The sequence below is a fragment of the Coturnix japonica genome, chromosome 12 (genome assembly GCF_054131305.1).
Source record: "Coturnix japonica strain WE chromosome 12, WE-NBRP24, whole genome shotgun sequence".
NCBI lineage: Eukaryota > Metazoa > Chordata > Aves > Galliformes > Phasianidae > Coturnix > Coturnix japonica.
In genome coordinates this window covers 9,164,741-9,177,371 of record NC_140674.1, presented here as the reverse complement: position 1 = coordinate 9,177,371, position 12,631 = coordinate 9,164,741, and the positions used below count along the sequence as shown (strand labels likewise).

General features: G+C 40.0%; 1 long non-coding RNA gene across 1 annotated transcript; it reads left to right on the top strand.

Annotated features, from left to right (window-relative positions):
• Positions 1-7,968: 7,968 nt before the first annotated feature.
• LOC107318037 (uncharacterized) lies at positions 7,969-11,623 on the top strand. The gene is made up of 3 exons (XR_001557134.3): positions 7,969-8,351; positions 8,949-9,024; positions 10,057-11,623. It is a non-coding gene; the product is annotated as an uncharacterized LOC107318037 (long non-coding RNA).
• The last annotated feature ends 1,008 nt before the right edge of the window (positions 11,624-12,631 follow it).

Below are 12,631 nucleotides of genomic sequence, written 5' to 3'. Positions count from 1 at the left end.
TCTGCTGTAGTTTGTTTGTATGTTTTTCTTGGTAAGCTGTCTCAGATTGCCCCGCTGTGGCTTTCTTTCATTAAGCATGGCTGTGGATCACTGCTAGTTTAGAAAGCTGAGTGTAATCAGGTGCAGTAGAGAGTGCGCTTTGTAAAGGACCAACGGAAAACATATTCTGCCTTTCTGTGACATGCTCAGATATTTCACTAAGGCTCTTGTTTCATTGCTCTGGTGAATTGTGGGGATACGGTCCTTCTGCTTACATCAGTGCAAGAGTTCTCAGCAAGTTAAACCACTGGGAGCAAGATGGCAGCATGGAGTTTACGAACAGCGGCCAAGACGACTGTCTGCAAGTCGGTGCAAGAGGAAGAATGAAGAATTCTTCTGTGACTTATTTCTGTGCTTTACTCTGGCTCTGTGTGTATAATGTTATTCTATGCGTAGCATTTGTAAAGCCTTAGTTCTTTTCGGGTCTGGAGAAGTAATGAGATTGGAGATCTCGAAGCAAAATGTTGACATGATAACAGAACATGAGGCTATTTCAGGTCCCTGTTGGTCATTGCTCTTGCTTCTGCAAAGCAACTTTATGGACCAGGGCACATTTGATATAATTCTTGTTATCAAGAAAAGGCAGGTGCTCAGTGTGCCAGCCCTCCATGGAGTATAAGAGGATGTCAAACCATCAAAAAAGGATTTATTTCCTCTGAGAGGTTTTCAGTGTCCAGGGCTGGGCTGAAGTTAGTGCAGTGTCCTCTTCTGACTGCAGGACAGATGAAGGGGACGTTCCTCGATTGTTTTTCACCTGGCCTTTAGCTTGGAGGCTTACCATTCCCCTCAACATACTGTTATTGTTGCAATAATCGCTTGTATAATCATTGTATAATCACTTTTTCACCCTACCATGTCAAAATACTCTGTTAAGAAAGTTTTTACACCTTATACTATTGCAGTCATTACAGCTCTCTGGTGACAATTACGTGTGTACTGATGCTGGCAGACTTAAGGATGTTGGTGAGTGGTGAAGCTGCAGCTTAAGATGGACCCGTGGCTGCCAAGGGTGCCGCCTTTGGAAGTTTCATCCTTTGCTGACAAAACAGTCTCCACCAAAAGAAGCTGATGCTGATCAGTAAAAGAGATACAGCATCACTTCTTTATTTAGGAAGGGGCAAGTTAACCCACAAGAGCTTGCCATTGCTCTCAAAGAGCTTTAGTATGTTTTTTCCTATAGAACTGTTAATATATAAGGAGACTGTATTTCATCTGCATGTGTTCAGAAGTAGAATGAAACAAATAATGAAACCAAGTCACCCTTCTCAAACCCTCCACCTAAAGCTTTCTCTGGTTTAATAGCTCAATATAAAAGCTCATAGTGTTGATTTGGCTGCTGAATGTTGGCCCACATATTGATATTAATGTGCCTTGGATAAAACAGTATTTTATGGCCATCTGCTTTGTGTTGTTTCAGATAATTTGCATGCTTTGGCCATAATTAAGACATATTTGTAGGTACTGGAAGCTACTATTAAATGTTAAGAGGCAGTAGTTAGCACCTGTAACCCAGGTAGAACTATTTTGAGTTGATACATCTATGAGCACATCTTGTTTATAACGTTCGGTTTTTTAAAGAATTTTAGGAATTGGTAGAGGTGATTCTGTTGGTTAAAAAGACTATAATGGGGGGCGAGGGGGTGCTGCTGTTCTTGCTTTTCAAAAAGGGGTGGTACTGAAGGCATTTGTTAGTGCTGTTGGTTGAAAATGAGTGAGGTTGTAAAAGCAGTTTGAAGCAGTTTCCAGAAGTACTAGCAGTGCTTATATACTACTTCCCTGCTCCCCCTCACCCCCCAGTGATTGCTGTTTTAAAACTTGATTCGTTGATACATATTGTGGCTCTTAATCTTCGTAGTCCTTGATATCAACCTTTTTAATTAGCATTTCAACAGTCTTTGGTAATGTTTATGATTTTTTTCCAACAGAAGTACAAATTCAGAAAAGAAAAGGAAACAGACCACATTTATAGGCATACTCCGGTGTTGTAGACTTACTTCCTGCATATTTAAGAACTAAGCATCCGTGTCCGTCTTGCTGCCGGGTGACTCTTAGCTGAAGCTATTATTCATGCCCTCTATTACATTCAAGGGCTGTGTAATGAGTAGTATGTGCTTAAATGGCTCCTATCAGCTCAATGTGTGCAGTATTTTAGTTACATAACCCGGCTGTGCAATAACAGAGATTAATGCTGCAATATGCACAGCATTCACATTTGCTTTTGAAATGATTAGCTGAAGCTGGTACTTGGTAGGAGCTTAAGTGCAGCATGTCAGCTAATGATTGAATCAGTCTGGATAGGTGCTTGAATGCTTTGTTCTGCAACTTAGCTCACCTAAGCTAGCTTACTTAAAGAAGTGAGAATGAGCAATAACTGACCCTCATTCTCTTGAAGTCATTTGTCCATCTCTTGTGGGACCTCCCACCCCTCTTTGGAGACGTTATATGTTTTGTGGTGTGCAAGCCAGACTGGTTCACTGGTATAAGGTGTCAGTATTCTCACTTGTCCGGTTCATCTTGTGTGTATCTCTTCACTATTAATTTAATTTGGGTATGACTGAATATACCATAAATGAACTCTTTTTGAACCTACTGGATGCCCGTATGAAACTCTCCAGGCTATAGGATGGAGAATGGAAAAAACAAACAAGCAGGGAAATGGAGAAAAAAATAGGGACTTTCAGTTTGTAGAAAAGCACTTTCTTTTTTCATCCTTTGTCCTGTGTGATGGCACCATTCACATAAAGGATAAAATGAGGAACCTAGCTGGGATGAGGACGACCATGATCTGTCCTGTTCACTTCTTTCCAAATACATGTTGTGAAAGAACGTTTATATATGAGAAGAAAAGCTGTAGGCTAATAAAAAAAGCAGCATTGATAGAACTTCTGTATTTAAACATCTTCAGATTGCAAGTTTTGAATTCTACATTTGGGCTGGTAGCAATGGAATAATCCGATGTTTGTGTCTGCCTGCAGTGGGTGGGCCCCTGGGAGGAGGATGGGACATAGGACGCCTTGTACCTCATAATTTGTGCCAGCAGGATGGAGGATGTTTTCAGTAAGAAGCTCTGTGATGTTCTGATCTCTTGATCTGAGTTGATTGGTGGGTTGAAGAACGGTGGTTTGTGTAACCAGGATGCATAAGGGGGAAAAAAGAAATGTACGTGGAAAAGTGACTGCTTTGGAAATTCCTGCAACATTGCGTAATCTATGGAAAAGTTCTTATTTGGTGGGTTCCCCTCTGGCTGCTGGGACCCCCGAATCTGTCATTTCTGCTGTACTAGTATTCTTGGCAGTAACATGTGGAGACTGGGAGTAAAACTATAAAATAAAACCTATGTGCCCTCTGTAGATTAAACCAGAGGAATACATCGTCTTGATGTAATTAAGTTATTTGTAGGCAGATAAAGAATACTGAATCAGAATGGCAAGAAGAGTCAGTGTAGCTGAAAAAAGTTAGCATGCTTTTTCAGCTGCTCTCAGGCCTTGTGTTTATCTAATGCAAATGGTGCACGTAAATGGCTACTTAGAGGAAAAAAGACCTGCCTGGAAAACTTGCCTCCTGTGTTTGCAGAGGGTAGAGTGTTGCAGGGAAAACAATTACAACAGCACCAAAGCCATAGAATTGATAGAAATACAGGAAAACATCTGTGGCATTTTTGGAGAGGAAAGGTTCCTCCTGCAAGGTCTGCTCCTGTTTGACAGTTAGAATTTTCTGGCACTGTAAATATAGTTTATGTGGGAATCATAAACTCAGCCACTCTTATGTAATTTATTTGACACAGTTTGACTGCCTGCTTTTGTGTTTGAACCTTCTCAATGCAAATAGAGGCCTGAAGGCCGGGCCGCTGGTCGTGTCTGGGCAGTGCAGGGGTTCTGGTGGGAAAGGCCTCAGCGCCAGCCCTGCTTAGCTGGGAAGCCATGTCTCATGTGGCTCTTGTTGCTTGTCCACTTGTGGTGGTTTTTTGTCGTTGTTTGTTTTTAAGAAATCCTATTATCAGTTAGACTAAGTAAAACGTCAGTTATCCCATGAGCCATTTATTGTCAGTGATATATTGAAATATCAGTGTATTGTCCTCCTTGGTGTTACTTGCACAGTAGGACGCTGCCACTTTAAATTCCCTCAGAGCGGGGTAGTGCAGCTTTACCACATCTCTGAGCGTTAACCAAAAGAAGGTGTAGTATTTATAACTGTTTATCAGTTTATTGTTTTACCTTCAGCTGGTGAATGAAGAACAGTGTTTCAGTTCTGTTAAACTAGCATTTGTCTTATCTTTCCCTCAGCACAGCCCCAGGCTGCTGTGCACTGTAGCTGAGTGCACTCACCTCCTCAGAGGAGGCGGTTTTACCACCCTGTCTGGCTTTCCTCAGCTACATGGCAGAGTAATCTCGCTCACATGTCAGTTTGCCTTTATCAGCAGTGTGTTTTACATTAATTTCAGCTTCCCAGCGTGCCCATGAGGGCTGTAGTGCAGTCTGTGCTCCCTGGCTTCCCTCAGTAACTCAGTCCCACCTCACCCCTCCAGACTCAGTGCCACCTCAGCATCCCGCAGCAGAAGGTAAGCTGAAATTATGCTCTTTCTGCCAGAAAGTAATTTGCCAGGGCTTCCTCCTTGCCTGACTCTCTATGTGTGAAGTGACCTGGTAATCTGTTGGCTCAATGCCACTCCCTCAGTCATGTCGGTAATTCTGAGGGTTGCCATCCGAGGTGAGAGATAAGGAGAAGGACCCGAACATGACACATGTGTGTGAAAGATCAAGGCACTTCTGCCTGCTGTGTTATTTTTATAACGAGAGCTAACAAAGACACAAGCAAGCCGTTTGTTCTTACCTCCTCCTCAATACTGTCAGATAAACCAGCTGATATTATTGTCTTAGTTTTCTGTGTGCAAAATAAGTGTGATTTTACCTTCCTCACAGAGGTGATGGATTAGTTAAAGAAGCAGCGCTCGACTCCTGCAGTGTTGGGCTGCACAGAAATACTCATAGAGAATACGTGAGCTTTGTTGTTGCAGGGCAGTAACACTGCTCAGCTCTTCATCTCTCTCCAGGTTTCAGTCTCCACTTTAATACTTCCTCTGTTCTCCTCAGCGTTATCTTGCTCACTCAGATCTCTTGGCTGCTGGAAGGTCCCATTCTCTGTCCCATGATTAGCCCAGCAGTCCCTTGCTCTTGTGTTTCTTTTTAGCCCGTTGCACAGTCAAGGTTTTCTCACTGGAATGTGAGCTTTTGGGCCAGGTTTGCAGTTCTCAAAAACCTTCTTTGTAATCTATTAATGGAAGTCACTCTTGACCCCGATTGAGTAGAACATGCCAGCAGAACTTTCTGAAGACATACTGTGAGTAATATCACTGAATTAACTTTGACATAAATGACCCAAGAACTGGGAAAAGTGTGAAACTCTTAACTTGGAATTGCCCTTAGTGTCAGCCAATCATGCAACTACAGCCTCTCCGATTTTAATGAGAGCAGATGGGCCCACAGCATTATTTTCTTCTTTTTTTTTTTTTTTTAAATAAAAAATAAAACTATTTCTCCACAGTTTAGAGTTAGGTTGTTTTAAAAAGGTTCTGTCCTCTCTGGTATCTTTTGTTGAGTATGATGGACTGATGGAATACTGGTTGCTTTGTCTGGTTGGGTAATTTTGCTCCCGATCAGCTGTATGCCCTGATTTCCCTTGGCGTAAGAACTCTGGAAGGGGAAAAAGATAATTAAATAAAAATCACTTGTTTTTTGTTTTTTTTTTAAAACATGTTTTCCTAAGTACAGTCTGGAACATGGTAACACAGGTCACAACATTACTCAAGAGGTGGCAACTTCCAGTGTGGGGCAGCAACCTATTAAGCTTATATGGGCTGTATTAGAGAAGCAGTAAGAAATTAGCAGGCTAATAGCTAAGTGAATTTGCTACTTTAGGAGCAGTCTCTTTTGCCCAGTGTGTTTGTTGAACACTTTACTAGCTGGCAATACAGTAAAATTGTTTGTTAATGAAACTTCCATCACTGTAAAATAATCACATATCCTTGCTAAGCAAATGCCACTGTGATAACAATGAAGTGAGTGTGCCAGTCCATTTTCTTAGCAGTGCTGTTATTTAAGCATTTCTCATATATAGCAGTAATATAAACTGATGTCATATAGGTTAGTTCTTTTAAGGAGAGCTTTGATGAACGCTTTTAAGCATTTGCTTGGTATTTTTTTGCTACTTATTACCTTTGTATGCATGCAGAGTTGAAACCACTTTCAGAAACTTGTCAGTGATTGATCACTTCACAGTAGACATTCAGATAGGTGCTCTTTAATCAATTCATACTTGATCTTTCTGTAGACACTTAATGTGTCACTTTCTAGAAATCAACAGCTCTTTTAGCTGCAGGGGTTGCCAGAAGTTATTTTGGGAAGCCACATGAAATACACGCTCAGCCTGAAAGAAGACACGGCTATTACTTAAAAAGAAACATTGAGCCACGAATGGCATACAATTCACATAGATAACTGCCATTATTTGCAGTGCTTCCCTAAAAATACTCAATAGCAATAATAAGGGAAAACTCAAGAAAGGAAATAAACGGTGAGTCTGGTATTTCTGCATATTCCTATTTTAACCTGCGAACATGTTGGATTTCTCATGTCTGTCACTTCCATTTGTAATTTGTTAGACTGTCAGAGTGAACTTAGCTTGATTGTCTTTAATTTAATAGCCTTATTGTTCTTGGGTGATTCCTCCTTTAGGATACCTATCTGGTGCTCTAGCTGTACTGCAACACTCTTAGTTAAACTGTTGCTTCTCTTAACTAACTAGTCTCTCTGAGTGTAAGAATCTGTGCATTCTCATTAATGGTGAAGGAATGGTAAAGGAAAATACTCTAAAAAACCCCTCCAGGAGCAGGTTTTACTTCCTGTGCTTCCTCAAAGGAGAAGGGTCACAAGGGTTAAAACAGGGATGCGATTTTGCAGTGGTGAATACAATGGTTCCATATGATTTTATGACTTTAAATCACTTCTACAACTTCATCACTGCCAAAATTAATCAGGGTAATGTACAGCAGAGAGAACTGAACTATTCAGATGTGATAAGGTATCTTGACATCCTAAGGCACGGAAAACAGCATTCATTTTTGAGAGTAAAGTAATTCTCTAGATCAGTAGTTTCTTTTGAAAATAATTATACCTTACAAAGTAATCTGTAAGACATTAGTGTTTGTCTGTTGTTTAAATACCGAGACTTATACTGAGACTGCGTAAAGGAGGAGGGAGTCAGAAGGATTCTTTGCTTGGAGCCAAGGGGAGACACGTGTCTCCCTGCCAGTGTTTGAGACAATAGTGGGAACTGTACCTGCATTTGTGTGGGAGAACATCATGCACAGCTCCTATAAGCCAGTGCCATGAGACACAAAGCAAATAAGTACTTCTCCAATTGTAAATACCAATCAGCCTATTCCCTAGTTTAGAGTCGCTTGGGGAAGTAGAGAATAGAGGTAATGGTTCCTCAAACCAGCAAAATTTGGCTGAGGGAAAGTTGGACTATAAGTCTCAAGGTTGGATATGTGTTTATGCCAGGGAAGCATGAGTTTAAAAACTGTATGCAACAAAGACTGGAAAAGTGCAACCAAATCCACAGCCATCATCTTTGCCCACAGAAACTGGATGACCAGAGCAAAGCTTGTCTGCTGAGGTCACCAGTGCCTGTAAAGGTGCCGTGAGTGACTGACCAGCAGTTACAAGCGCCATGAATGCTGTCAATCTGGGGTGGGAAGCTAAGGGCCACTGTTCAGGTGTTCAAGGTCAACATACCTGACTCAAGCAAGCATGCATTTGGCTGCAAGTGTCTGAATATCTGCCTTGGCCACAGTAGCAGACAGAACTTGTCATTACTAAGTACGCTCCTGCAGCCCACACAAAGTGGTCCCCGTTTGGTTTTATAATTTATGAATATGTCTCAGGGAATAAACACAGGGCTTGTGTGCTCCCAGCAGTGTTTAAGGCTGTATATTGGTTGTTTCGATGCAGAACAAAATCCCCACCACAGATGGTAGCAAGGCTAGAGATAAGGCTTATAATGAATTATGTTAATATTTTTTCCCCTACATAGAGTTAAATTTTTATAAACATTTCTTTGTTTGTATTTTCTATACAGAATTCCTGCATCCTCTGCACCTGTGTAGAAAAAATACTACTGCTGCTCTTTGAGTGATGTGACCTAGATTTATAGAACAAAAACTGAGCCCAGGAGGTCTTCAGCTGTAGGCTTACGTTTTCACCGGATCTGAACTTTCCCAACAGTATGTTGGCCTTGATAAAGTTCTGGAACGGGTGAGCTGAGAAGGGAATTCTTGCAACTCAACCCTGGTTCCAAATCCAGCTAGCATAATCACAGTCTTGCTACTGGCCAGTAGTGTTGCTCTGGATAGCATCAAAGCATTCCTGTAAAACATTTTGAACTGCTTCCAGTGACCACTCCTGTGGTCGGTGTATAGTAACTTCTGAGCACACATTAAACTGTGCCTTGTCCAAAGAGTTATGCAGTTTCTGTATGCAGACACCAGCACAGATATCTGTGAGTTAGCCATGTACCAAAAAGACCAGGTAAATGTGGAAACTGAGTAATTTGAGTGACTGGGCATCACAGCATCCATTGAGTAACTGTACTTCCAACACTGTCTGGAGTCAGTGGCAGCTTCCTGGGCAGGATTTATCATATCAGCTCAAGAATCTGGAATGATGATGTATATCAAAAGCTTTACCAGATGGATGCCTACGGAAATGTAATTTGACTTTAATCAAATTTATTGTCAGAGTGAAAGTCAGAAATGCAGATAAAAGCTTTAAGAGTGAAGAAAGGAAAAAATTAATTTGTAGCAAGCTAATTATTTTGTTTTCAGAATCCTTTTTTTCATTCTTTTTGTGTAGTGCTGTTTCTTTAAAGAAACCAACTGGCGTGAAGCAGAAGACAATGTCCATTACAGCATTGCTTCTCTGTGTCAAGGTTAGTATAAATTACTTGTATTTAATTTCTCTAAGGACCTGAAATAAACTAAGGCCATCCAAAAGAAAATAAAAAGAATGAAGAAGTGAATAAGATAGATGTGTAATAGATAGGGAGAGACAAAAAGGGAGAAGCATCAGGAAGGGACTAACGAGGACTGTGTATAGGAATCTGTGTGCTTAAAACCAACAGATGCACAAACAGCACCTACTGCAAGCTAACCAAAAGTCAAAAATTATCCCCCAAAACTATTTTTACATCATTACAGCCGTAACATCCATTTCTAGGAAACATTTATTCATTAGTGAACTGCAGGGTGAATTACAAGTTATACTTATTTTATAGGATTCCAGTTATGATTTGCTTTAAATTGCAGTTGCAATGTGCACTTTATAGAGGAGATTTTTAAACAGATGGGCCTTTGGTATTATTTGATTTGAGGGTTTGCTCTCCTGGAGAAGACAAATACACCGATAAGTCTATGTACTGATGTAGGTGGTGGCTGAAGGATTTCTCTGAGATGTTTGTTGGTGCAGTATTTCAGATATATATGCAATACAAAAGACTGACACAGACTAGAAAATAAATTGAGACAAAATAATTAGTACCGTTAGATATAAATTCCTGCTCATATTTATAGTACTGTTGATAATGAAAGAAACAAAATAATGAAATTTCCTATAAACGTGTGTGAGATTATCATAGTTGTCCATCAGCCTACTCTGACAATGCTGTAGAGCTTAGATTTTCAAATGCTCTCCTCCTACTACCTCCTTCTGCTGCTGTTCTTAACTCCTAAGCAGTCAGGATTTGAGTTGCAGGAAGATGAAAAGGAGGTATTTCATTTATGCATTTCTCAGTGAGGGCAGTCTAAGAACGGGGAAGGTGGATGTAAACATTTGTGAGAATAACAATGTGAATAGTACAAATGTATTGATTTTCAAATTAAGTACTGGATAATTAAAAAAATAATAATAATAGAAATTATTTTTATAGTACAACATTAAAAGTATTTGTATTATTTTTTTCCAGACATAAGAATTGGCCTGATTTCCACAAGTGCAAGGCAAGGACGGATACTGTCTTTTCCACTGGGATCTGAGGTTATAGAGCATTTCTGAGAGGCAAGTCATTCGCTGCTACTTCTGAAACTAACTTCTTAAGGTATTCAGGACTGTACAAAGTGATTTATATCATCCTTTGATACTGTGAATTGTTTGCAAAAGCCTTGCATTTTCAGGAAAAAATATAGCAATTCATACGACACCACTCTTTAGAGCAACAGACTCAGAAGAAAACAAAACAAAGTCACATTTGAGTGAGCTACCATGCATCATTTTGGGATTTACATCTTTCTTCTTTGCGTCTTATTACAGTTTGCAGTGTTTTTTTGTGTTGTTGTGGTTGAGAAAGATGGTGCCGATAAAAATATAGCTCTCCCCTCCTGCTGCTTGGTGTGGACTTGTGCCTTTAAGTCAATAAACTGCATAACATACATGTACATGCACATAAAAAACAGCTTTTAGAAAGAGAAAGAGGTGAATGCTGTGAGAACCACCTCAGTGACTTTATGAACTTAAGTGCTGACTGCTCAGAAGAGTTACGATCCTTCTGTTTGATGGTGAATATTGCTGTAGGATCATATTACAATTCTTTGTGCTGTATATATTTACTTGCCTTCTTGCAATAAAAATAATCCTTCCTTTTATTATAGGTAATTCCAGTTTGTAACAGATCAGCAACTTGGTGTTGTTTCTTGGGCAGGGTGAGGGACTCGGTACCTCTCTTGCATGGGCTTTTCCAGGTGATTCAGGTTATTTACTGGCTATGACTTTCCGTTCATACAACATTTGAAGTTTCATTGAAATAATTTGGAGCACACTGGGACCAAATAAACAGCAGAGCTTGAAATATCTATTTTCCAAGATAACCACGCTAGAACTTGCCAAACCAAATGTTACTGTCAAAAGCATGGCTCAGCCATAATGTGGAAGTGATTTCATGGTAAAAAGTTTGCTCAATAAAATATCCTGTACTTGGAGAAGAGGAAGCATACCTATTTTAAAGAAGTTTTAACTGTAGCCAGTCCTGTGGCTTGTGGCTGATCTTTATTAGCTGCTATCTTTTCAGATTCTATTTCTTTATTTCAAGGTATTATTCAAGTTGTTTCTCCATTGCTGTTTTGGAGGAGTCACTAGAGGAAGTAAACTGCATTTCCATCAAAGTCTCTTCTTCTGTTTTACCTTTGAATTTTAAGGCTGAAAGCTCTACAGAACATTGAACTGATTGTGACTGTACAGTGCCTGGGAAGTTTAGATTGAAGCATCAACAAAGCATTTAAAATTTGGAAGAAATAAAGGTTACATGATGAGATTATTGGAAAGGAAGAGGGAAGAGATGGACTGGATGTTGGGCTTATCAGCTTTGCATCCAGTACTGGAGACAGATTCCCAAATTTAGTAGTGTCATCTAAGAACAGCTCATGCCTTTTAAGTGGCTTAAAGGCTGAAGCTCTGAGAGGCAGTTTCCACACTTTTCATAATCTACCTGAAGTTTGTCATTAGAGTTATGTCAGTCACAGACGGGAATGACAGAGGAGGGTAGATTCCTCAGCATCCTCCCTGCTTCCAACTCCACAGAGGAAAAGCAGTATGAATTTTAGCCAGCTTCTAATTTGGTTGAAAATTCTTTTCCCTTCGTTTTTGTGAATGGAACAGGTGGAATGGGTGAGCACATTGGTGGATGGTGGAGGCAGAACCTTGTGAACAGTTTGTTGCCCAGGGACTGGGCAGCAGTAGACAGATGCAAAGCACCAGATCAAGAGGATAAGGGGATTAAGTAATCAGGCTAAATTCCAATTCCTGATAAACTCAGTGGAAACTTTGCTATTGTCTCCACTGGCTATTTAGCAAGGATAGCTATGATTAATCAGCAGTGTTGAGTTTGTTTTCCCTGCTGTGTGCAGTTTGTTCTAGGAGATTCTGAGGAGATAGAGAGGATGGTGGAGCATTGGGCTGCCATACTTAGAGCTGGCTTTTCCAGTCTCTTTCACATTAACATTTCTATCAAGTATCATACAGGTATATGGCATTTCACCTCATGAATGAATCTAGTTCCTTGTTTTTCCTTGGTTGTAATTCTCGGGGTTGCTTTCTTTAGTTTGTTTGTTTTCTCCAAACATTGATGCGGCTGATGTTTTGTTCTTTCTATAGCTCCCATCAAACTCTGATGGATCTTTACTATCCTTTCACTCACTAGCTTCATTGTGACTTGTCTGTGTATTACTATTTCCCAGCTTGTCATTTAGTAACTGAAAAACTGGGATGTATAAGAACATGGGAAATGACGTGTCACCCTGTTGTCAAATTTGGAATTGTAGCAGCTCTGTTACACATGATACAGTTGTGAATTAAAATTTCCCATTAACCTGGAGCTTAGAAGTGTACTCTTGGTGCATTATTTGCTCTTCTTATAAATATACCTGTGGAGTTTTTTTATTCCTATTTCCTATTTTATTTTGTTATTCCTAGTAAACATCAATGTATTTGGCATGCTTTTGCCTTCATGGGAGATGATATTTGCCAACCAAGGTGGCAAGTTTTGATTA